This window comes from Pseudorca crassidens, chromosome X (genome assembly GCF_039906515.1).
Source record: "Pseudorca crassidens isolate mPseCra1 chromosome X, mPseCra1.hap1, whole genome shotgun sequence".
Taxonomy (NCBI): Eukaryota; Metazoa; Chordata; class Mammalia; order Artiodactyla; family Delphinidae; genus Pseudorca; species Pseudorca crassidens.
The window spans coordinates 118,858,310-118,885,357 of NC_090317.1; the positions used below are offsets into that span (position 1 = coordinate 118,858,310).

A 27,048-nucleotide genomic window follows, 5' to 3' on the forward strand; every position below is an offset into this window, starting at 1 on the left:
TAGTCAGAGAACTAGATCCCACATGCTGCAACTAAGAGTTTGCATGTTGCAACTAAAAGATCCCACATGCCACAACTAAAAAAGGTCCCACATGCCGCAACTAAAAAAAGATCCCGCATGCCACAACTAAAAGATCCCACATGCTTCAACTGAAGATCCCACACGCGGCAATGAAGATCCCACATGCCACAACTAAGATCCAGTGCAGCCAAATAAATAAATATTTTTTAAAAAGGCCATGTTTCCCCTGCCTCTGCTAGAAACATGAGGAAATTTCCCTTTAATCTTTAAAAATAACACAAAGACAAAAGAGCATATGCTTCACATGCCTGATTCAAAGGTCAAGACTCATTATGTTTTAACCTCTGTAAATTTCTCACTACCTGATTCTGAATTAATGCCTTAAGTATGATGAAGAATAAGCAAATTAATAGGTTATACATAAGTTTATATGGGTCAAGAAAGGCATGTAAAACCTATTTAAACTCTTTGGGAAACAAACCATTTTCAAGCTTTTGGCAGCATTAAGTGGTAGAAAAGGGACTTCCCTGTTGGCGCAGTCGTTAGGAATCCGCCTGCCAATGCAGGGGACACGGGTTTGATCCCTGGTCCGGGAAGATCCCACATGCTGTGGAGCAACTAAGCCCATGCACCACAACTACTGAGCCTGAGCTCTAGAGCCCGCGAGCCACAACTACTGAGCTCATGTGCTGCAACTACTGAAGCCTGCACACTCTAGGGCCTGAGTGCCGCAACTACTGAGCCCCTATGCTGCAACTACTGAGGCCCGTGTGCCTAGAGCCTGTGCTCCACAACAAGAGAAGCCACTGCAATGAGAAGCCTGTGCACCGCAACGAAGAGTAGCCCCTGCTCGCCGCAACTAGAGAAAGCCTGCACACAGCAACGAAGACCCAATGCAGCCAAAAATAAATAAAATTAAATTTTAAAAAATACATTAAAAAAAGTGGTAGAAAAGTATATTAATTAGAAATAACTTACTAAAGCAAGTCTTTGAGAAATTCTAATGGTAATATTTTAGTTAATTGCTTGTATTATATTAAAGGACTGGAATATCTTTTGAATATTTAGAACTTTCATGAGTCTAGACTTCCTTTCGTTCAGTTGGTCCTATTTAATGTGGTTTTATGCTGCATCTTGTATTTCTGAAAACTGGGTTTTTGTATGTATTGAGGCTGAAGAACCTTGAGAACTGCCACTGGACAACCAGTGGCTCAGTAATCATCAGCAAGACCATTGGGAGTGGGAAGGTGGTTAGATGGTACCCTTGAGTGACTTAATGGGAAGGTTCTTTATGAGAGATTTCCTGAATAAACATGTAGTCTTTTCATTCCTTTAGATATGCTAGTTTTTTTCTTGGAATCAGCCTGACCCTGAGATAGCTCTTTATCTAACTTGTTATTTTGGCCCCAGTAGAAGTGCTTTGGCTGATTTATGTTTAGTTGTTGTAATGCTCACTGCCATTGAGAAACTTGATATATTAAGTTCAAGGTTATTTCTCCCTCTATCACTATTTTATGTAGTATCTGCATCATGAGTACCCGATGAAGAAGCTTCTCTGAAATGTCACTAGCTAACAATAGACAAAGTGAGTCATGGAACTCATTGAGTTTCCCACTATTAGTAGACAGCTAGGAAGCTCAGAACTGAGAATGAACCCACTTCTTGCACAAGACTGTGGGATCATAAATTATGCATCTGTTTTTTTTGTTTGTTTGTTTGTTTGTTTTTGTGGAACGCGGGCCTCTCACTGTTGTGGCCTCTCCCATTGCGGACACAGACTCCGGACGCGCAGGCTCAGCGGCCATGGCTCACGGGCCCAGCCGCTCTGCGGCATGTGGGATCTTCCCGGACCGGGGCACGAACCCATGTCCCCTGCATCAGCAGGCGGACTCTCAACCACTGCGCCACCAGGGAAGCCCTATGCATCTGTTTTTCATATCGGTATTCTTCCTTCCCCTCATTGTCCCCCCTCTCTCCCTTCAGTCTTAACTGTGAAAACCTGGAGGTAAAATTCAGAAAAGAGTGGGGCTCCCTTAAGGCTGGGACTCTGTGGCATTTTAAATCCACAAGCTTGTCCGTATTGAGCTCCCAGCTTTTGTTAATTAAAGATTAGATTTTCCTACCCTCTACACGTTCCAGTAGTGATTTCTGCTTCTGATGGTAAAACATGATGCTTTGTATCTGTCTGTCTGTCTGTACAAATTTGGGGGCAGTAGTTTGCCCTATGACCTCAGTTCTCTGGAGAATCTAAGAAGAGTTGTTGAATTACACTTTCTTCAGCTTTTTTCTTATTGTGGAGCTGGGAGTGATGATTTCCAAGCTCCTTATATGCTGGACAAGAAACCAGAAGCTTACTGTCCCTTCCAGTTGAGACCACCAAAACTGTCTCCAGACATTGCCAAGTGTCCTCTGGAGAAGATTCAAAAATCACCCTCAGTTGTGAATGATTGCTATTATATCATGTAGAATACTAAATATGATATTTAATAATATGTAATTATATATTTAATAAAAATAGAATTAGGTGAATGAGCCTTCTTGGCGATTTGATGGAATCGAACACTGTGGTTTCTGTTGGTACGTGGCTGTGGCAGAGATTGGCTAAATGCACGTGAAACCCATTTCCTCTTCCTGGGCACTCAGTTGACTGTATTCTCTGCCCCCTTGCATCTAGGTGGAACCATGTGACTAATTGAATAGGGGTGGAAGTGGTGCACCTCATTTCTAGGCCCCTAAACCATCCCATGTGCTCTTCTATATTCTCTCACTTTATTCATCAGTCAGCCAAATTCAGAGGATCCAAAGCATATAGGGGATGACAGGCTTACAAGGTAGAAGGAACCTGGACCCCTGAATCAATGCTTGAAGAAAAGCCACCTGGGAGAGCCTTTCAACTTGAACACCTACAATGAATTTTGTGTGCATGAGAAATAATCTCCATTAGAATTTGGAATTAATTCGTTGCTGTAGCATAGCGTAGTTTAACCTGAATAATTCAGGGGCTCAAAACATTTGCTATTAAAGAATAGGGTGACTCTAGAAGTTTGGAAGACTTGAGGAAATGTAGGGACAGACCTTAGTGTTTATGCCTATCAGTTAACAAAATGCATTTATTCCCATTACTTTAAAATGATGTATTATAAATAATTCTAATTTCAGAAAACCGTGTCAGCAAAATGATAAAGTCGTTCAACAGTCCTCAGTTCTGCAGAGTCTACCTGAGGCTCTAGTGTCTCAACTAGACACCTAAGAGTCAGGGTAACTGTACGGTGGGGCCCACACTACTTCCCCACAGTCTGATTCTGATAATGCTGACCAGTACATTCTTTTCCAAGGCAGGAGTCAGAAGAAATTTTCCATTTTGGTGCTTTTCATAGAATTTTGAAGAATGAGAGTAAGGGACTCATTTAGCCATATGTGGATAATAAACCAAGTCAACCGAATGGCAGATATTAGAGGGAAGCCAAACATCCAGATGTTTAATCCTTCCCATTAATTAGAATAAAAATCCTGTGGAATGGGAAGGGTTGGAGGTTACTGGGTTAAACTGATCTATGGTTTTTCTTAGACTACTTAAGAGAATTTGAAGTTTCTGTCTTTAAAAATGCAAACTGCGCTGCAGTATTTACATATTTTATGTGGGAAGTGGCAGGTTTTAATTTTAGCTGCATACCACCTTCTCAATTGTTCCCTGAGCAGAGTAGAAACTTAGAGAAAATTAGATGGACCGAAAAAAACGATAGTAAAATGGGACACTGATATGAGTTTAAAGTTCAAAGTGCATTCCAGAGTGCTGGCACATTCTGTAATCCGTGCACATTTGATCAGGAAAACGACATGGTCTCTTCTAGTGTTTTTGACTGTCTGAAGAGACTCAAAGCAGGGCAAATTCATTGTAGAAGAAAAAATAGACTCAGGATATGCACTAAGAGATGGCTCTAGGGTTTTAAGAATTTCTTCCGATCTGATAGTAAACTCTTACAGAAAAAAAAAGAGGACTGGTTTTATGCTTTAGCCTTCCTTGGTTTTGTGCTTTGGAATAGAACCTACCTTCTACTTAAATTGTGTGAAGGAATGTTAAATGACAAATGACAGATAAGTTTAAATCTTGAGCCACATGCAAAAAAGAAAAAGCCTGAAAGGAAGGATATTCTTTTTCCTTTTTCTTGGTCAAGTTCTTCTGTGTGCAGTTTCATGAATTAAGGTGCCTGACTTCGAGGTGAGGACATAACTGTTGGAAAAGTGACCTTATCACTTTAGAGAATGCTTTCTTCAGGCAACATTTATAGACATCTGCCTTCTGCTTGCATTAGGCTCTCTGCCCTCTCTCACCGGATATTATATTAGTCAAGATAGATAGGCTGTACTGCAGTAACAAAACTGCCTTTCTGAGCAGTGTGAAAACTGCCCTTCTCTTTCTATCAAGAGACTTTCCTCTCAACCAATCCTGCTTTCGCCTTCAAAATGATGTTGTTTTTCCTGCGGGCTTCAAGTTCTTATTTTGGACAGTAGTATCTGAACATCTTCTCTTTGCATTCCCCCTTCAGTAGTCCTCAAGGCAACATGGATGCCCCTGACTGTCCAGATGAGAGTCACTATAAGGAAGTGCAGAAAAGAAAAACCCCAAAGTGAATTTTCATTCTCAGCGATTATTCCTGTAACACACTGCTTCAGTTCTTGGTGTTCACGTGTAATTTTGTGACAAGCTTTTGAGTGCAGGGCACTTGGGCTCAGCTCTGTGTCCCCCTGGGCTTGTGAGCAGTATGTGAGGAGATGTGTGCAGGCCTGGAGATTTTTTAAGTCTCTCAGTAGGCATTCACTTTCTGATCAAGGGCTCTTTCACAGGAAGGTCAAATAAACATACTCTTAGGGACAGCAATAAGGCATTAAAGTTTGCCGAAAGATAGGTCCAACCAGCATGTTAATGGCGGCGCCATTTTGTTTATAACTATTGGAATGTGTGTGTTTTTTTTTTTAAATTGAGGTATAGTTGATGTATGATGTAAGTTAACAGGTATACAACAGTGATCCACAATTTTTAAAGGTTATACTCCATTTATAGATATTATAAAATATTGGCTGTATTCTCTGCATTGTACAGTATATCCTTGTAGCTTATTTATTTTATGCATAATAGTTCGTACCTCTTAATCCCTACCCCTTTCTTGCCCCTCCCACCTTCCCTCTCCTCAGGGGTAACCACTAGTTTGTTCTCTGTATCTGTGAGTCTATTTCCTTTTTGTTAAACTCACTAGTTTTATTTTTTAGATTCCACATATAAGTGATATCATACAGTATTTGTCTTTCTCTGTCTGACTTATTTCACTTAGCATAATACCCTCCCAGTCCATCCACGTTGTTGCAAATGCAAAATTTTATTCTTTTTTATGGCTGAGTAGTATTCCATCATGTATAAATATATACACCACATCTTTATCCATTCATCTGCTGATGGACACTTAGGCTGCTTCTGTATCTTGGCAATTGTAAATAATGCTGCTATGAACATTGGAGTGCATGTATCTTTTCAAATTAGTGTTTTTGTTTCTTTAGGATATATACCCAGGAGAGGAATTGCTGGGTCATATGGCAGTTCTATTTTTAGTTTTTTGGGAAATGTCTGTACTGTTTTCCACAGTGGCTGCACCAATTTACATTCCCACCAACAGTGGACGAGGGTTCCCTTTTCTCCACATCCTTGCCAACTTTTGTTATTTGTGTTCTTTCTGATTATAGACGTTCTGACAGGTGTGAAGTGATATCTCATTGTGGTTTTAATTTGCATTTCTCTGATGATTAATGATGATGAGGATCTTTTCATGTGCCTGTTGGCCATCTGTATGTCTTCTTTGGAAAAATGTTTATTCAGGTCTTCTGCCCATTTTTAAATTGAGTTGTTTGTTTTTTTGATGTTGACTTGTGTGAGCTGTTTATATATTTTGGATATTAACCCCTTATCAGTCATATCATTACCAAATACTTTCTCCCATTCAGTAGGTTGTCTTCTTGTTTTGTTGATGGTTTCCTTTGCTGTGCAAAAGCTTATAAGTCTAGTTAGGTCCCATTTGTTTATTTTTGCTTTTATTTCCTTTGCTTTAGGAGACCGATCAAAAAAATTTTTGCAATGATTTATGCATATTAATGGTTACACCATTTTGTCTGTAACTACTGGAATGTGTTGGTTTTTTAAATAATGTAGACATTTTATATATAGGTAAGAAACTCATATTAAATGTTGATACAGATCAGCTTGAAAATCACTGCTTTACTAATTAGCTGATAAGGCTCTGTGTAAAATCCTGGTCATGTGAACACATGATAGGGAAGCTTTGATGGAACAGGGAAGGACTAGCAAAGGGGTCAGAAAGTTCTTGGTTCTGAAATGTTGCATTTGTCTTTGGGGGAAAGCAAGACAATGGAAGATGAATCCTCTCAGACCAAGAAGACCCATTTAACAAACTACTGACGTTTTCTTCCCAGAAAGTACAGAACTACTTCAATAAGCACAGTAATATGTTAACTAGCAGTTGTTCTTGGATAAACTTTAATTTTAGTACAATTGTTGCCTTGGCTGTGGGTGGTGCAGGAAGGTACCCAGACTCTTCAAGGCTGTGTCCCAGAGTCTGATACAAGGAGAAGAGGAACAGAGGGAGGAAGTGGGGAGGGAACAAAGGGGAGTGGGAGGAGACGGTGTGGCGGAGACCTTGGGGCGTTCTTGTGAGTGCAGCTTCAGAGGGCCTGAGCCCAGAAGTGGACACACGGCCTTACTCCCAGGGTCCTAGTCACTGAGGTCAGGGAAGGCCCAAGCCGCAACCACAGGCTTTTGTGCCTCTGGGCTAGGGATGCTTCCTGAGGAGAAGCCAGAATGCCGGCGTGTGGTTTCAAAGGCCAGGAAGCTGGAAGCCAGAGACCACCCCCAAGGGAGAAGCCTCGTTGCCTCAAGGGGAGAAAGGAAGAAAATGAGTACCTCTCTGCTATGGTCTGAATGTTTGTGCCCCCATACCCCCCAAATCCATATAATGAAACCCTAACCCCCAATGTGATGGTATTAGAAGGCGGGGCCTTTGGGAAGTGCTTAGTGCCTTTGGGAAGTGGGTAGAGAAGAAGATGAGTGAGTGGTAGAGTTAGACCAAACAGAGCTCCGTCCTTGGCTGGGGTTTTGAGGTCCACGCTGTGTGGGCAGTAAGAGGTGGTCAGGAGGTGGGAGACGTGGAAGTGACCTAATAGATGCTGCTAGAAGAGGGGCTGGGACAAGGTGGCCAGGTCCTGGGGGTGGGGTGGGGGTGGTCTAGGGGTGGGAAAGAGTGGTTGAAGATCTGTGGGGTGGAGACTGCTGGCATTTACCTCCCCGATTTCAGAAACTCCTCAGGGCATAGGCTGTACTTTGGGAACATTCTTTTCTTTTTTTCCCCCTTCAAGGCTCTTGCTGACTGTTTAACCACTTCTTACCTAAGAACAGTTCTGGGAGTGGAAAGGGTTCCCTCACAGTATGATTTGCCCCACACTGAAGAGCGGTTGCTTGGGCCTTACTGTGTGGGAATTGGGGCCGAGGGCTGCCCAGCCAGGAAGCGGAAACTAGACAGGGCTTGCATTCTTCCTAATTTCTCCAGACATGCTCTTGGTCACTGTTCACTATTCTCACCTGCTGATTCTTCAGTGTAAATGCTAGAATCAAGTTGGCAAGTTAAAAAAATTCCAGTGAGATTTTAAATAAATAAATAATTAATTAATTTTTGGCTGCGTTGGGTCTTCGTTGTTGCGTGCAGGCTTTCTCTAGTTGCGGCGAGCGGGGGCTACTCTTCGTTGCGGTGCGCGGGCTTCTCATCGCGGTGGCTTCTCTTGTTGCGGAGCACAGGCTCTAGGCACGCAGGCTTCAGTAGTTGTGGCACGCGGGCTCCAGAGCGCAGGCTCAGTAGTTGTGCACAGGCTTAGTGGCTCCGCGGCATGTGGGATCTTCCCAGACCAGGGCTCGAACCCGTATCCCCTGCATTGGCAGGCAGATTCTTAATCACTGTGCCACAAGGGAAGTCCCTCCAGTGAGATTTTGATTGTAATTGTGTGAAAGCAATGTATTACTACTTTTCATTAAAATTGAATTTGAGCCTAAATAATAAAGTACTTTTTTATTTGACCCCATTATCTAGTGACACTGAGAGCCACTTGAGGCAAAGGAAAGAAGAAGGACAGTCCTTGTACTTGCACCACCCACCTTCCTCACCTTGCCCCAATCCCAGCCCTGGTGGAGCCTGTTATTTAAAATTTTGATATTATCTTCATCATGAATTTTTACATTAATTTTAATTTAGAAATATTGTATTAAAATATTTATCTCGATTACTGAGTTTTTTGACATCCGTTTAAATTTTAAACCCAAAGTGAGTGCCTTGCCTGTCTCCCCCATGTCCCCAGTCCATGGAGTACTTAACAGCAGGTGAGAGTAGAGAGGTAACAGGGTTGTAGACTGCTCAGGGAGCCAGGATGACTGAGGACCAGGAGTGAGAAACTTCTCTGCTTAACTCCTAAACAGAATCATGCAGTGCTTCTTAACTGCAGTGTAGAGATACCCATTCTCTGAAGGGCTGCCCTGACCACAAGTATGGCAGGTGGCTTGCAGCTGAAGAGGAGGAGGACGCAGCTCAAGCACTGCCATCCCAGTAGGAGTACTGCACTGTCCAGTATGGGAGCCACCAGCCATTTGGGCTCTTATGCACTCGAAACTTGGAAACTGCCCCACAATGGATGAGATTCTTACTCTCCCAACCTCATTTGCAGGTAGGGATTAGGGCTCAGCCAATCAAACACACACAGGCCACATTTGAGGTGATGTGGAAGCAGCCAGTGTTACTCCATGAATCCATGAGGTTGAGGTTGGCAACACCAGCTTCCAGGAGCAGTGAGGCAGAGATTCAGCATTAGTGGGTGGGTGATACCAGCTGTTATGATGCTGCCTAGGAGGTGGCAGGAGTGTCTCTACCAGACCAGTCCTTGGTGAAATTTGTGGCATTGTTCTTTACTACATAACCTTTAAACTGGTTTTCTGGTCTTTCAGAGATTCTCTGTATCCTTCAGATTTTTCCTAGCTAGAATGCTATTGTCTGCAATAAAATCCTGACTGATAAACAGTGGTTCCTACACCTGCTGTATAGTAGTACCCAAATACCCAAATGGTGCTTCAAGCAGTCAGCACCTCTTACTTGAAGACCTTCTTTTTGTTTAGCACTGTGATAACAGCTAGAGGGACTCAGAAAAAAATGAGCCTTCATTGCCTTGTTCCAGTAACTCACACAGGTGACGTATGGTGATTGGCATCCTGGTGCCAAGGTCTTCCCCAGGGCAGAGGGGAACAGGTTCTGATTCCTCTTCAGCTTAGAGCTACATCTAACTCTTCAATTTGAATTCTCTAAAAATAATTGGCTGCCTTTCCTCTTTCCTGGCATCTGTTCTCAAATCAACCTTGAGACCAAGGCTGCTCTGGACACACACAGAGTCACAAAATCTCACTTACATCACTGCCTCTAAGTGAGTTTACTACTCTACTTCCGCCTCCAGGAAGTAAAATGATGGGGTGTGTGTTCCTTGTAAAAAGGAAGACATATTTTCAAATCATGCACTTATAATTTTGCAAACGTCAACTCTAGTGTTTGGGTTTCCCCCAAGCTGGACTCTGAGATGAGGATTTAGATGCAAGTTGTTGATTTGGAAGGTGTTCCCAGGAAGCACAGGGAGGGAGCAAGGAAAAAGGAGTGTGTTGATGAGCAGGTTATTGCTGTGGGCAACTGGGCTCCGTCCTGCTAAGGATCCTCTGAAAGACTGCGCAGAACGTAACTCAGAACTGTCCCACCAGGGGGCAAGGAAGTTGGGGTATTTATCTGTCAACTCCCAGCCCTCATGATTTGAGAGTTACTCCTGGGGGTGTTAACTCCCCAGCACTTCTATTATAGTTTGCCCTGCATGGACAGAGACTGCTACTATGGCCAGAGAAAAGTCCTCAGGCAGAGAGACCCAGGTGCTTGAGGCTGCAATCTGCCAGTGTGTGTGGGGACTGTCCACCAAAGCTGTGGATGACCTTCAGGTGGGCCAAGGGCATATTGGCTATATTGGTTGGCTACGTCTAGTTAATAAAACTTTCATCATGAATTCATTCTTGCATTAAACGTATATTTATAGAGCACCCAATATATTCCCAGCATGCATTTTGTCATGGCGATATAGCAGTGACCAAAACAGATGCAAAGCCCTCCCTTAATAGCTTATTCTAGTGACTATTCTCAGGAGTATTAAATTCTACCAACCACAAATGCCTAACAGATTTTCAGTAACATATGCATTCATTTAATACTAATATTTCATATTGTACTAATTGGATAAAATACGACACTTTTTGTTATCTTTCTTTGTTAAGAAAACATAATTTCAAAGAATGTTGGAGCTTGAAGTGTTCCTAAAGATAACTGAGGCATGATATATATGGAGTTTAAAAAAGCGATACTGATGAACCTAGTGGCATTGCAGGAATAAAGATGCAGATGTAGAGAACGGACTTGAGGGCACAGGGGGGAAGGGGAAGCTGGGATGAAGTGAGAGAGTAGCATGGACATATATACACTACCAAATGTAAAATGGATGGCTAGTGGGAAGCTGCTGTGTAGCACAGGGAGATCAGCTCAATGCTTTGTGACCACCTAGAGGGGTGGGATAGGGAGGGTGGGAGGGAGACGCAAGAGGGAGGAGATATGGGGATATATGTATACGTATAGCTGATTCACTTTGTTGTACAGCAGAAACTAACACAACCTTGTAAAGCATTTATACTCCAATAAAGATGTGAAAAAAAAAAGATAACTGAGGCATGCAAAGGTGAACTAAACTTTTCTAAATACACATAGCAGAACCAGGACCAAAACTTTAGGTTTCTTCACATATTTCCAGAATAGCACCACATTGCCTGAGACCGGTGATTTTTTACAGCAAAAACCAAAAAGTGGTTTGAGTGCACCCTTATACGTTGTGGTGGGAGTGAAAATGATGCAAACTTTTTGTAAAACAATTGGCAATAAGCATAAGCGCTTTAGAGGTAAACATTCCCATTGACATAGTAATTCAGCTTTTAGGGATTTATCCTAAGAAAATAATCAGAAAATTGCAAAAGATTTATATACAAGAAATGTTAATTTAGTCGAAAAGTATGTTTTTAAAAATATTTAGTATTATGGGAAAATACAGTACAATACTTAGTGATGAAATGAGAATATACAACTTCATATACTGGATGTCTCATTTTTTTCAGAAAGATCCACACAGAGAAGAAAATAATAGCAAAGCAGCTGTTGTATCTTCATGGTGGGACCATGGAATATTTGTTTTTTCTTGTATTTTCTGCAGTGGACGTGTGTTACTTTTATAATCAGGGGGTAAAAATCGAAACATTCTTTTGCCTAATCTTTCACCTCTAAGCATTTTGCTGAGTGCCGGGCAGGTGTTAAGCAGATACTTTTGTGTCCCTCCACCTTGAAGAGAAATCATAGTTTAAAACTAGGCTCCCAATGTTCAGAAGCCTTCCAGCCAGCATGGCTGTGGAGAGGGTACATTTTGAAATGCCTTCCCTAGTGGCCCTGCATCCCCTCTGCATCTTCATCTCCCTTCACTGGAGTGCTTCCCTTTCTCCCCATGGGTGTCCCATGGACATGGGTCCCTTGTCTGCATCCTGCTAGTGTATTCCTGCTTTGTGGCTTCTATTCCTTTGTTTCCTTCTTCGCCATCAGCTCCGCCTTCATTGTGTTTCTTTCGGTTCCTCTTACAGAAGCAGAATCCCCTGCTGCTGTTTTTCAGCCTTTCTCCCCTCTTAGTTTCAGCTGCAAAGTGTGATGGGGACTTCATCTCATCTTACCTGCTGTGTCTTGCCTTTGGGATTAGACACTTACTATGAAGATGAAAGAAAACCAGCCGCCTATTAAATATATCACCTTTGGACTTTCCAGAGCCTCCAGCTTTGCCAAACACCACGGGAGCCTTTGGCCCCCTATGGCAACACTTCCCGAAATGCATGCTCTCTTCCAAAGCAACTGAAGAACACAGACCCCCTTCTTTCTCCCAAACAAGGCTGTTGTTTTTATCTCCCAGGTTGCTACCATGTGGGAATGTCGTTGTGTGAGAAAACATCAACACCCAAAATGCAGATCGCACTTGCTTCCCATCAACTATGAAGGGGCCATTAATCATTCTCCACCCTCCCATCTTTCCCCGTCTTTATTACAGAGAAGCTGTTCTTGTAATTTCTGAGGAGTATCTGTGGGTGGTGACTAACCTTTGGCATTGTCCATGTGGTCTGACAGGAATGGTCTCGTGTCTCCTAGCATCAGCCTGGAGAGTTCAAGGGCATCTGAGGAGGCCCCATGGCAAGGTGCAGCCAAGCAGAAGGAAACGAAGATGTTAGGATGGGAGCAGCCTGAGGCTGGCTCCCTTAGGCCTGATGCATTCTTGCTTCTTTGTTAACTAAAGCTCTGAAGGCGTTTGCTTTTTTTATTCCTGGCTCAGCTGAGTAAAAAATGCTGTCTGGGCAACATTTCTTGGAAAACCTCTGCTCACAGGGGTGCAATAAATATCATTCTTTTTGGAGAACCTGTGGTACTTATATGGGTGCTACTGTAGTTCAAGCCCAAGAGAGATACCATGCTGTAGCTATTGGGGTTCAGTGCTAGAAACAGAAACCCCTTTAGGTATTTAAATAGAAAGGTTTTGAGTTCAGAGAATAAGGGGCTTACCATATTGTTGGAAGGGCTGGACAAACAGGAATGATTGCCAGGGTATCACAAGAAATCCTACCTCTGTCACAACTAGGAAGGTGGAGGGTCAGAGGCTGCTGCTGGAATATACACTATCCAGGGTCCAGGAAGCCACCACTGATGCACTTCTTGACACCCCAGAGGTGCAAATTAAACATTGGAAATCTGCTTCAGAAACTCCACATCTCTGCTTAAAGGCAGAAAAGCAGGAAGATGATCTCTGCCCCATGTATTCTTTCCCATTGGTGAAACCTGTTTATGTACAGAAGCCTAGCTGCAAGGGAGTCTGAGAAATATAGTATTTAGCTTTCTGGATTTCTTAGTATAGTAAGACACAATGGAAGGAGGTGGGAATGGAGGCCAAGTGTCAACAGACCATACCTTATAAACACACATACGTTATAAAACAGCACTGGCCTTAGAGCATGGAGGGGACCCAGTTGGGGATGGCTGGGGCCCAGTAGGGTCTGAGACCCAAAAAAGTGGGATAAACAGAATATATGGTAGAGTTTCTTCAGGGAAGAGAGAAGGTAGAATCCATCACAGAATTTTCCCTGGTCTGATTTTTAGCAACACAAAGGAAATAAGGAGACTGTATCCTGGCTAGGGAAGTGGCTTGACTTTTGGCTTATGGGAATTGCTGATATTCAGTGTTAAGAGCAGATAGCATCATTACCTGGGACTTCAAGTAGATGGGAGATGGAGTGGATCATAAACAAAGGTATAGTTCTTGGAAACAGCTGGTGATGGAGTCAGGTCTCTGGCAGCCAACTTCCCTGGCATGGAAAGAGCTGTGGAATGGGGTTTAGGGGAAGGCACAGCAAGAATTCTGGGGTCCTGGCAAGACCCAGGGAGAGTGAGGCCAGATGACTGGGTGGGCTCTTTGGGTCTGATACCGAAAATGGGCCTCTGTACACCAGCACTGAATTAAGCCTCGGAGACAGAGTTTGGGTGAAGTAGAAAAAAATAGCTTTATTGCTTTGCCGGGCAAAGGGGGCCACAGAGTGCTAATGTCCTCAAAGCTGTGTGTCCCCACCTGGGAGGGTCTGTGAGAAGTCTTATAGTCAAGGGGCAGGGTTGCTGATAAGGATCAGGGTGTGTGCAGGGCCTGCATTCATTCAGTCTAGAGATCATCTGGCGTCAGGTGGTCTCACGATGGGCTTTTGTGGTTCTTGAGGTTATTGAACTGTGACCTTCTCTCTGAAATGAAGAATGCTTCTTCAAGTAGTTAACATCTTCCATTTAGTGGGTTTTTTTTTTTTTTTTTTTGCGGTACGCGGGCCTCTCACTGTTGTGGCCTCTCCCGTTGCGGAGCACAGGCTCCGGACGCGCAGGCTCAGTGGCCATGGGTCACGGGCCCAGCTGCTCCGCGGCATGTGGGATCTTCCCAGACCGGGGCACGAACCCGTGTCCCCTGCGTCGGCAGGTGGACTCTCAACCACTGCGCCACCAGGGAAGCCCTAGTGGGGGTTTTAGTTCTGCAGAAGAGCTCAAAGATATTGTTATGTGTATCCCTTGAGGAGGAACCAGAAACCTGCCCCAAGGCTGCACTGTTGTTTTTTGACTGCTTCTCCCTTGTCTCCACATCACCTCCCTTGCCTGATTAGCAACTGTTTGAATTGTCCTTTGGAACTCACAGAAGATCATGGAGGCTGAATGAAGCCTACTTCCTACAAAAAAGAAATGGGGGACACAGAAAGGCTTTTGTGCCCAGGAGCCCCACAGGGTCCTGCTCAGTTTCAGGCCCAAGTAAGCAGATGGAAGATTGTGGGAAGTTGCCTTAATTAGCCCCAGTTCTACACCCCTCCCTGTATCCATGCCCTTTGCCTTTTAATTTTGCATCTTCTCTTACAAAAGGCAAAATGGGTTTCCCTACCCCTTTGTTTGGGGCTTGGCCTTGAGACTTACTTTGGACAGCAGAATAGGGGAAGAAGCAGCACAAGTTCGGTTTTGAACCAAAGCCTTAAGAGGCCTCACATGTTTCTATTTTCCCTCTCTCATGCTTTGGCCATGTTCATGAGAACAGCTTCCCCTGGGTTCTGCTTATTCAGCCTAGGCCCAAGAATTAACCCATGTGGGAGAGACTAGAGCCCAGCCCATTACAAGGAACCAATCCCAGTGGACCTACAGCTTGAAGGAAGGCCTTCTAGCTGAACTCAAGCTAGTTCTTCTTGGCCCCAGGAAAACTAATGGTGTGTGAGAAATAAATGCTTATTTTGAACACTGAAATATTTGTGATTGTATAATAGTTATGCAGCAATAGCTGGCTGATACAGAGACTGTCACTGAATACCAACGGGTTTATCATTTCTAGGTATTTCAATGAAGAGTATCAGGAGGACATCTACAAATCTCAGACCGGCATGTGCAAGCTCTGAGGAATGGGAATAACCCAGTGTATCTGGGTGACCTTTGGAGAAAGCTGAGACAGAGCTACAACACGGCAGTGGCTGACACCCAACTCATAGCCCATCTTCTCCAGGTAGGCTTCCCTGATTTGCCAAGCCCACAGAGATCTCTTCATCCTCTACTCTCCTCACTTATTGCCTGTTTTTCTCCTTCAGCTCTGATCCTATGCCATCACGTTTAGAGTGACCTAATTCCAAATCTCTCCAGCTAAATGGATCTACCTCACTGTATTTTTATCTAACCACATGTCTATATTTTTTCTGTGTGGATATAATAAGGGACTGGTCAAGCGTCTTGTTCAGATCCACATGCATTATGTTTAAAGCAATGGTTTTTGAGATTCAGTCACTTCTGAACCATCTTCATGATGTTTGTCTATTTCCATGTATAACCAGGGAACAGTGTCTAGGGGGTGAGAGATTGTAGGCGAGCTGAGGCTGTGACTGGCTGTGACTCATAAAGGACTAGAATGCTGAGAGAAGAGAAGAGTCTTAGAAGGAGTTCTGTAAGGGAGAAGAGGAGGCTGGTGGAGGCAGAGGACTGGGCTAGAATTAAAGTGCAGCAGTAGTTAAAGAAGGATACTGAGAAGGAAGCCATTTGAGGGCAGCATTAAGAACCAGGAAGGGGCACTGTAAGAGGTAGAGATGGGAAGGTATCGGGGAGGACTGCAGAGTCATTGCTGAGGAATCTCACAATAAGACAGGGCAAAGGGCAGATGGTGGAGGAGAAGCAGGAAGATGTAAATGTTGGGCAAGTGAAGTCTGTGGACCATCATTGTGCCAAGTAAAATCATCTTGTTTTCCATGTGAAGAGATGTCTCTGTATTGAATACCACACTGAGGAAACTGGTCTAAATCAGTGGGCTTCCAAATCTTTTTCTGCTTGCATGTCCTCGAAAAGAATTTTGAAAAACTACATATTCCCTCACACTTTTAAAGTTGATATCTAAAACCCTTTATAAGTTTAAATATTGTAATTCTAAAAGACGTAATATATAATAGTATATTGTAACTATTGATATTTAAAAATAAAACATACTGTACTTGCTGGTATCAAAACATCATTATGGGTGGGGACCTTCAAGATGGCGGAGGAGTAACATGTGGAGATCACCTTCCTCCCAACAAATACATCAAAAATACATCTACATGTGGAACAGCTCCTGAATGCTGAACAGCATGTTCTGAACAGCAGAACACCTACTGAATGCTGGCAGAAGACCTCAGACTTTCCAAAAGGCAAGAAACTCCCCATGTACCTGGGTAGGGCAAAAGAAAAAAAGAAAAAAACAGAGACGAAAGAATAGGGACGGGACCTGCACCCCTGGGAGGGAGCTGTGAAGGAGGAAAAGTTTCCACACAGTAGGAAGCCCCTTCACTGGCGGAAACGGGGGGTGGGTGAGTGGGAAGCTTCGGAGCCACAGAGAAGAGCGCAGCAACAGGGGTGCGGAGGGCAAAAAGTGGAGAGATTCCCGCACAGAGGATCGGTGGCGACCGGCACTCACCAGCCCGAGAGGCTTGTCTGCTCACCCACCGGGGCGGGCGGGGCTGGGAGCTGAGGCTCGGGCTTCAGAGGTCAGATCCCAGGGAAAGGACTGGGGTTGGCTGCGTGAATACAGCCTGAAGGGGGCTAGTGCACCACGGCTAGCCAGGAGGGAGTCCGGGAATAAGTCTGGAACTGCCTAAGAGGCAAGAGACCATTGTTTCGGGGTGAGCGAGGAGGGGGGATTCCTTCCCTGTCTGCCCACAGAAGGCAGAGCACCACCTGAACGAGCTCCAGAGACAGGTGCAAGACGTGGCTATCAGCGCGGACACCAGAGACGGGCATGAAACGCTAAGGCCGCTGCTGCAGCCACCAACAAGACTGTGTGCAAGCACAGGTCCTATCCACACCTGCCCTCCCGGGAGCCTGGGCAGCCCGCCACTGCCTGGGTCCCATGATCCAGGAACAACTTCCCCGGGAGAACACACAGCACGCCCTAGGCTGCTGCAGCATCATGCCGGCCTCTGCCGCTGCAGGCTCTCCCCGCATACCGTACCCCTCCCTCCCCCCTGGCCTGAGTGAGCCAGAGCCCCCGAATCAGCCGCTCCTTTAACCCACTCCTGTCTGGGCGAAGAACAGACGCCAGAGGGTGACCTACACGCAGAGGCAGGGCCAAATCCAAAGCTGAGCCCCGGGAGCTGTGCGAACAAAGAAGAGAAAGGGAAGTTTCTCTGTGCAGCCTCAGGAACAGTGGATTAAATCCCCACAATCAACTTGATGTACCCTGCATCTGTGGAATACATGAATAGACAACAAATCGTTCCAAAATTGAGGCGGTGGACTTTGGGAGCAACTGTAGACTTGGGGTTTGCTTTCTGCATCTAATTTGTTTCTGGTTTTATGTTTATCTTAGTTTAGTATTTAGAGCTTATTATCATTGGTAGATTTGTTTATTGATTTGGTTGCTCTCTTCCTTTTTTTAAAAAAATAAATTTATTTATTTATTTATTTTTGGCTCTGTTGGGTCTTCGTTTCTCTGCGAGGGCTTTCTCTAGTTGTGGCAAGCGGGGGCCACTCTTCATCGTGGTGCGCGGGGCTCTCACTGTCGCGGCCTCTCTTGTTGCGGAGCACAGGCTCCAGACGCACAGACTCAGTAGTTGTGGCTCACGGGCCCAGTCGCTCTGCTGCATGTGGGATCTTCCCAGACCAGGGCTCGAACCCATGTCCCCTGCATTGGCAGGCAGATTCTCAACCACTGCGCCACCAGGGAAGCCCCCCTTTTTTTAATATATATATATAAATATATTTTTTCCCTCTTTCTCTTTCTGTGAGTGTGTATGTGTATGCTTCTTCGTGTGATTTTTGTCTGTATAGGTTTGGTTTTACCATTTGTCCTAGGGTTCTTTCTGTCTGTTTTTTTTTAGTATAGTTTTTAGTGCTTGTTATCATTGGAGAATTGTTTATTGGTTTGGTTGCTCTCTTCTTTCTTTTTTTTAGTACATTTTAATTTTTTATTTTAATAATATTTTTATTCTTTATTTTAATAACTTTAGTTTTACTTTCTTTTTTTCTCCCTTTTCTTCTGAGCCGTGTGGCTGACAGGGTCTTGGTGCTCTGGTTGGCTGTCAGGCCTGAGCCTCTTAGGTGGGAGAGCCGAATTCAGGACATTGGTCCACCAGAGGCCTCCCTGCCTCACGTAATATCAATTGGCAAGAGCTCTCTCAGAGATCTCTGTCTCAACGCTAATACTCAGCTCCACTCAATGACCAGCAAGCTCCAGTGCTGGACACCCCATGCCAAACAACTAGCAAGATAGGAACACAACCCCACCCATTAGCAGAGAGGCTGCCTAAAATCATAATAAGTTCACAGACACCCCAAAACACACCACGGGACCCAGTCCTGCCCACCAGAAAGACAAGATCCAGCCTCATCCACCAGAACACAGGCACTAGTCTCCTCCACCAGGAAGCCTACACAACCCACTGAACCAACCTTAGCCACTGGGGGCAGACACCAAAAACAACGGGAACTACGAACCAGCAGCCTGCGAAAAGGAGACCCCAAACACAGTACGTTAAGCAAAATGAGAAGACAGAGAAATACACAGCAGATGAAGGAGCAAGGTAAAAACCCACCAGACCAAACAAATGAAGAGGAAATAGGCAGTCTACCTGAAAAAGAATTCAGAGTAATGATAGGAAAGATGATCCAAAATCTTGGAAATAGAGTGGAGAAAATACAAGAAATGTTTAACAAGGACCTAGAAGAACTAAAGAGCAAACAAACTGATGAACAACACAATAAATGAAATTAAAAATTCTCTAGAAGGAATCAGTAGCAGAATAACTGAGGCAGAAGAACTGATAAGTGACCTGGAAGATAAAACAGTAGAAATAACTACTGCAGAGCAGAATAAAGAAAAAAGAATGAAAAGAATTGAGGACAGTCTCAGAGACCTCTTGGACAACATTAAACGCACCAACATTCGAATTATAGGGGTCCCAGAAGAAGAAGAGAAAAAGGAAGGGACTGAGAAAATATTTGAAGAGATTATAGTTGAAAACTTCCCTAATATGGGAAAGGAAATAGTCAATCAAGTCCAGGAAGCACAGAGAATCCCATACAGGAAAAATCCAAGGAGAAATATGCCAAGGCACATATTAATCAAACTATCAAAAATTAAAAACAAAGAAAGAATATTAAAAGCAGCAAAGGAAAAGCAGCAAATAACATACAAGGGAATCCCCATAAGGTTAACAGCTGATCTTTCAGGAGAAACTCTGCAAGCCAGAAGGGTGTGGCAGGACATATTTCAAGTGATGAAAGGGAAGAACCTACAACCAAGATTACTCTACCCAGCAAGGATCTCATTCAGATTCAATGGAGAAATTAAAAACCTTTACAGACAATCAAAAGCTGAGCGAATTCAGCACCACCAAACCAGCTTTACAAAAAATGCTAAAGGAACTTCTCTAGGCAGGAAACACATGAGAAGGAAAAGACCTACAATAACAAACCCAAAACAATTAAGAAAATGGTAAAAGGAACATATATACCGAGAATTACCTTAAATGTAAATGGATTAAATGCTTCAACCAAAAGACATAGACTGGCTGAATGGATACAAAAACAAGACCCATATATATGCTGTCTACAAGAGACCCACTTCAGACCTAGGGACACATACAGACTGAAAGTGAGGGGATTGAAAAAGATATTCCATGCAAATGGAAATCAAAAGAAAGCTGGAGTACCAATTCTCATATCAGACAAAATAGACTTTAAAATAAAGACTATTACAAGAGACAAAGAAGGACACTACATAATGATCCGGGGATCAATCCAAGAAGAAGATATAACAATTGTAAATATTTATGCATCCAACGCACCCAACATAGGAGCACCTCAACACATAAGGCACAACCCAATCCAAAAATGGGCAGAAGACCTAAATAGACATTTCTCCACAGAAGATATACAGATTGCCAACAAACACATGAAAGGATGCTCAACATCATTAATTATTAGAGAAATGGAAACCGAAACTACAATGAGGTCTCACCTCACATCTGTCAGAATGGCCATCATCAAAAAATCTACAGACAATAAATGCTGGAGAGGGTGTGGAGAAAAGGGAACCCTCTTGCACTGTTGGTGGGAATGTAAATTGATACAGCCACTATGGAGAACAGTATGGAGCTTCCTTAAGAAACTAAAAATAGAACTACCATACAATGTAGCAATCCCACTACTTGGCATATACCCTGAGAAAACCATAATTCAAAAAGAGACATGGACCACAGTGTTCATTGCAGCACTATTTACGGTAGCCAGGACATGGAAACAGCCTGTCCATCGACAGATGAATGGATAAAGAAGATGTGGCATATATATACAATGGAATATTACTCAGCCATAAAAAGAAACGAAATTGAGTTATTTGTAGTGAGGTGGATGGACCTAGAGTCTGTCATACAGAGTGAAGTAAGTCAGAAAGAGAAACACAAATACCGTCTGCTAACACATATATATGGAATCTAAAAAAAAATTGTTATGAAGAACCCAGGGGCAGGACAGGAATAAAGACGCAGATGTAGAGAATGGACTTGAGGATGTGGGGAGGGGGAAGGGTAAGCTGGGATGAAGTGAGAGAGTAGTATGGACATATATACACTACCAAACGTAGAATGGGTGGCTGGTGTGAAGCAGCTGCATGGAACAGGGAGATCAGCTTGGTGCATTGTGACCACCTAGAGGGGTGGGATAGGGAGGGTGGGAGGGAGACGCAAGAGGGATGGAATATGGAGATATGTGTATACGTATGGCTGATTCACTTTGTTATACAGCAGAAGCCAACGCACCATAGTAAAGCAATTATACTCCAATAAAGATGTTGAAAAAAAACATCATTATGATGCGACAGCCACCATCATCCATTTAAAAAGTACAAGACAAGCTCTTTAACAATCAGACATTTTGCTTCATTCCTTTTAATATTTGAAATTATATTTCCATTTCACTTCCCCCTCAGAATTTTATCCTGATGTGATACATTGATATTTTTATGCTTGACAGTCTTTTATTGATCAGTCTCTCATGTATCACAGCAACAAAACATGTATGCAAATTGGTTTAAAATTTGTTTCCTATAACCGTAAATAATAAGTAATTATTAAATATAAGAAGTAACATTTTATTGGAAAAACACCTCTTATTGAAATGGCTGGAGTAGAGGAGGTAGGTCATGGTCCCTCCATTAGAGGAAACTTGGCCAATGCTGGTATCCTGAATTGTACCTTCCTTAAGCATCTCAGAGGTTTTTACACCCAGGGCATCGTGTCTTGGTCAGGTTTGGAACCTTGGATACGGAGACATCTGTATGCCACCTGTACTAAGACCATGGTGATGGTAGCTGCCATCATGGTAAACTGAAGATCCCCTTTGCCTATTTCCTGGGCATCAGAGAAGCTTCCCAGTTCTTTGTGTGATGCCAGGGCAAGGCAGGGGGGAACGCAATAATGCCAAAGATTGGATTTCCTGCAAGCATGACAGAATGGGTATTTAGAGCCTGATTTGCTTTGATTCAAAGAATACAAAGAAATGGGGCATTTTTGGTACAGTTGAATTCCTCACATTAAGCTTCATGCCTACTATGTGGGGTGAAGGGGGAGAGAGCTTTGGATTGGGTGATCATCAAAGCAGAGGTTATCTGCATCTGATTGTCCACGTGTAAGATGGGATTGAAATCTACTCTATGCATCCTCCTGTGCTACTGTGAGGCTCGTATGAGATCAAAGGATGCTTGTGACATCGTTTTGTAAACTGTCAAGAATTCTTTCTTATTTTTATTTGCAAACTTTTCATTTGGAAATAATTACAGGTTCACAGGAGGTTGCCAAGACATGTACAGGAAGGTTCTGTGCATCCTACAATCCACCTCCATCAATGCTGACATCTTGCTTAACTACAGTATAATATCAAAATCAGAGCTTATTCACATATAGCCAGTTATCGGCAGTTATACTTGTACTCACTTGTGTGTGTGTGTCACTTCATGAAAATTTATCACGTGTGTAACTTCGAGTAATTACCATCACAGTCATGATACAGGACTCTTCCTTCATCACCAGGCTCCGTCATGCTACCTCTTTATAGCCACATACTCCTCTCTCACAATCCCTACCCCCTGGTAATGACCCAGTCCATCTCTATAGTTTTGTTATTTCAGTAATGTTATATACATCAAATCACAGTATGTAGTTGTTTGAGATTGCCTTTTTCATTTAGCATAATTCCCTTGAGGTCCATTTAAGTTGTCGCCTGTATCAGCAGTTCATCCCTCTTTATTGCTGAGTTGTATTCCATGGTATGGAGGCACCATAGTCTCTTTAACCATTCACCTATTGAAATACATTCAGGTTGTTTCCCATCTTTGGCTATTATGAATATAGCTGCTATGAACATTTGTGTACAGGTTTTTGAGTAAACATAACTTTCCTTTTCTTTAGAATATGTGAAATTCTAGGTTGTATGGTAAATGTATATCTAGATTTATAAGAAACTGCCAGGCTTTTCCAGAGTGGCTGCACCATTTTACATTTCCCCCAATAATGTATGAGTTATCCGTTTTCTCTGTGTCCTTATCAGCATTCAGTGTTTTCACTATTTTTTATTTTAGACATTTTCACATTCCCATAGGTGTGCAATAATATCTCATTTTGGTTTTAATTCACATTTCTCTGATGGCTAATGATATTGAACATCCTTACATGAGCATATTTGTCATCTTTAAATTATCTTTGGTGAAATGTCTGGTCCTCTTGTAATAGAGAAGAACAAACCTGACTCCATATTGGATCTATTCCTTTAGCTCTAACCTTTGTGCTCTGTTGCCTGTGCTTAGTCATGCTGGCTCTGCACCTTCCTAAAAGAATGTTGCCTAGAGCCTGAAATATACATAATAGCCCTTTCTCAAGGCTCTGCCTCCCAGGCTTGATCTTCATATAGAGATAAAAAGTTGCACAACAGAAAATAACAATTATCCTGTTGGAGGTTTACAGGAACATGGTGACCAGATCTATGTGGACAGCTGCAAGAACAAAGGATTATCACATACCCTCCGGGGGTCTGGCCAGCACTAAGACGTTTCCAACAGCAAGTCACATCCCCTCCCCTTTGCCTAGGCCTAGATCCCAAAGAATTTCTCCTAATTTTTTTTCTAAAAGTTTTATAGCTTTATGTTTTGCATTTAAGTCTGTGATCCATTTTGAGTTAATTTTTGTCCATGGTGTGAAACTTAGGTTAAGTTTCATTTATTCTGCCTATGGATATCTAATTTCTGCAACACCATGTGTTGAAAAGTCTATCTTTCCTCCATTGTATTGCTTTTGCATCTTGGTCAAAAATCAGTTGGGCACATTTGTGTAGCTCTATTTCTGGGTTCTTTGTTCTGTTCCATTGATCTATGTGTCTGTCCCTCTGCCAGTATCACACTGTCTTGATTACTGTAGCTGTATAGTAAGTCTTAATATCAGGTAAAGTGATTCTTCCAATTTTATTCTTTTAAAAAATTGTTTTAGTGATTCTAGGTCTTTTGCCTTTTCATATAAATTTTACTATAGTCTTATCTATGTCTCCAAAAATCCTTGCTGAGATTTTGATAGTAATTGCGCTAAGCCTATAGATTTCAGTTTGGGGATAATTGACATCTTTACTAAGTTTAGTATTCTAATCTATGAGCATCCATTTATTTAGTTCTTCTTTGATTTTTTCGTCAGCATTTTGTAATTTTCAAGATACAGATCCCGAATATGTTTTTCTAAGATTATACCTAAGTATTTCATTTTCTTTGTAGTGAGTGTAAATGATACTGTGTTTTTAATTTTGGTTTCCTTATGTTTATTGTTAGTATATGTAAACGGTATGAGCATTTTTGTGTGTTTATCTTGTATCTGCAACCTTACAGAATTCACTTATTAGTTCTAGGAGGTTTTTTTTGTAGGTTCTTTGGAATTTTCTGTGTAGAGAATGTCATCTGCAAACAGGCAGTGGTTTTCTATCTTTCTTTCTGAGCTGTATGCGACTTATCTCCTTTTCTTGCCATGTGCTTGCTAGGACTCCTGGTCCTATGTTCAATAAGAGTGGTTAGAATGGACATCCTTTTCTTGTTCCTGATCTTAGAGGGAAAGCATTCAGTCTTTCACCTTTCATTAAGTATGATGTTAGTTGTAGGTTTTTGAATAGGTGGTCTTTATCAAGTTGAAGACCTTTACCTCTCTATTTCTAGTTTTCTGAGCTTTTAAAAGAATTATGAATGGCTGTTTTCAAGAACTTTTAAAATGTTATTTTCTTTTAGTACTTTTAAAATGATGCTTAAATTGACATCTTGGTTCTGTGTGAAGTTCTGATAATATGAGGACACATCATTTTCCTTGTCAGCTATGCCCCTCCTGGGCGGACTGGGAGGACATAGGTGACGGAAGGGCTTCTTGTTGGGTGGGACTGCGGGAAAATGGAGGGGAGAGATCTCGAGGTGTTGCCCAAAGGGGTCTGTTACCAAGTTAAACAACAGAAAACCATGGTGCTGAGAGGGTTATCAGTTTCCCAGGGCTGCTGTAACAAATTGCCAGAAACTTAGTGGCTTAAAACAGCACACATTTATTCTTTCACAGCTCTGGAAGTCAGAAGTCTAAAATCAAGGTGTTATCAGGGCTGTGTTCCTTCTGGAAGCTTCAGGGAGAGCCTGTTTCCTTGCCTTTTCCAGCTTCTAGAGGCTGCCTGCATTCCTTGGCTAGTGGCCTCTTCCTCCATCTTCGAGGCACATCACTCCACCCTCTGGTTCCATTAGCACATCTCCTTTTTTCTCTTTGGCCTTAACTCTACAGCCTCCCTCTTTTATAGGGCCTCTTGTGATTGCATTGAGCCCACCAGGAAGATCCTTAATTACATCTGCCAAGTCGCTTTTGCCATATAAGATGACATAGTCACAGGCTCCAGGGATTAGGATGTGTATATCTTTTGAGGGACGGGGCATTATTCAGCCCAGCACAGAGGTGTGACCGTGGACATGATGATGAGGTATTCTAAAGAGCAGCGCTATGGAATTAGACTGTGGTTTGAATTCCCATTCCAGGTTTCCAAGCTGTATGACTTTCAGTCAGTTTCTTTTTATGGCTAAACCTTTGTTCACCTGCAAAACTGTAACCCCTACTGTGGTAGAGATGACAACTGCCCATCAGAAATTTACACAACTTTTCCAGAGTATGCAGTGGTGGCTGGGAAGCAGCTTTCCAGACAGGAACTACATTTCTCTGTACCACGTGCATCTAGGTGAGGCCCATATGACTACCACTGGAATGTGAATGGAAGTGATATGTGTTACTTCTGGCTGAGGGTGCTTATGAAGAAGGGGTGAATTCTTTATGCTCTCTTCTCCCACCTGCTGGCTCTGTAATGACTCCCAGGTGACCGTGGAAGCCTTGTGATGAAGATGGTAAAGCTTCCACTAGCCTAGGTCCCTCAATGAGTGGAGCCGATTCTCTCCTCCTCTCACTGCCAAAATGGACACCTGTGTGGGCCTGTAATATGAGCCAGAAATAAATTTCTGTTGTGTTAAGCTGCTGAAATTTTAGGTTTAGGTTTATTCATTTCAGCAGCCAGCATTATCTTAAGCAATAATCTACCTTGCAGACTATTATTATCCCCTGGAACTATAAAATGAAATCCTGTGTGTAAACCACATGTGAAGGGACTGAGGGACTCACAGATTAGAGAGTCATGAAGTTTTCTTCCTAGAGCAGTGGTTCTCAAACTGGGAGGTGCATCAGAATCCTGAAGGGCTCCTTAAAACACGGATGCGAGGCCCCATTTCAAGAGTTACTGATTTGGGGTGGGCCTCCTACACCCAGAGCTTATCCTTAGGCTTTTCTCTCTTGCCTGTGTTTTCTGCGTGGCTGTCACCTCCATGAGGGCAGGCACTGGGTCTAACTTCTTGGCAATTCCATCCCAGAACTAGCACAGTATCTGGCAAATAAAAGGCCCCCAACCAGCAGTGGAGGAAGGAAAAAGGAACAAGTTGGCAGTCTGTGGCTCCAAGGGCTGAGTTAGAGCCAATATGCTTCAGTTAAAGGTTTGACGATTTCCTCATTCTTAAATAGCCTTGAGTGGGATTCTTTGTTCCTCCCTGATCCTGTTAAGGTGAGGGGAAAGCTGCCCAGCCGTAGTAGCCTGTGTTGTTGTCTGCCAAGTAGATTTTCTCTTTTGCTGGTATCTCTTTGGAAGAGCTCCTGGGATTGATGAAACATTTTGCATCCCAGAAAGTCTATCCATTCTCCTATCAGGCAAACTTTATTTTGCCTTTACATTCTGGGGGCGTATTCACTTGATCACGCTGGAGAATTTCATTTCAGAGAGCTGTTGCCCATCTGAGAAAGTGTATGGACTATATTTCCTCGCAGTGGAGCTTCCCTGAAGAAGATAAAGTGCCCCATGCAGAGGCTGAGGAGGTAGCCGCCTCCTGGTGTGAGGAAAGGCCTGGGGGGACGGGTGAGCCCTTGGAAGCAGCTATTCAAAAGCAAATGTTAAAAAAATAAAAAGCAAATGTTATCTGGGAAAGAGGGAGATGGGTTGAAAGACACAAATTCTGTGTACTTGGCGATTTTGCCCATGGTGAGCTCTGAATTCTATCTTTCAGTGAAGTAAGAAGTTTGGTATTAGCGATTCCAGAGTCGTTCTGATCTCAGCAGCTTTGAGAGCTGACGGTGGGCCGGGGGTGGGGAAACAGGAGTGTGTGGGGCTGCCAGAGGACCAGGGGGAGGCAGGAGGCTGGTTGCGTTTGGTTTACCCTCCCAGA

General features: G+C 43.1%; 1 protein-coding gene across 3 annotated transcripts in view; it reads left to right on the top strand.

Annotated features, from left to right (window-relative positions):
- The window catches only part of RAI2 (retinoic acid induced 2), a 405,001-nt gene that overhangs the window by 45,729 nt on the left and 332,224 nt on the right, over positions 1 to 27,048 (top strand). For all 3 annotated transcript variants that reach the window (XM_067722188.1, XM_067722187.1, XM_067722189.1), the window contains one exon: positions 15,118 to 15,285. The gene's annotated coding sequence lies outside the window, so the exon portion shown is untranslated. The remainder of the gene's footprint in view (positions 1 to 15,117; positions 15,286 to 27,048) is intronic.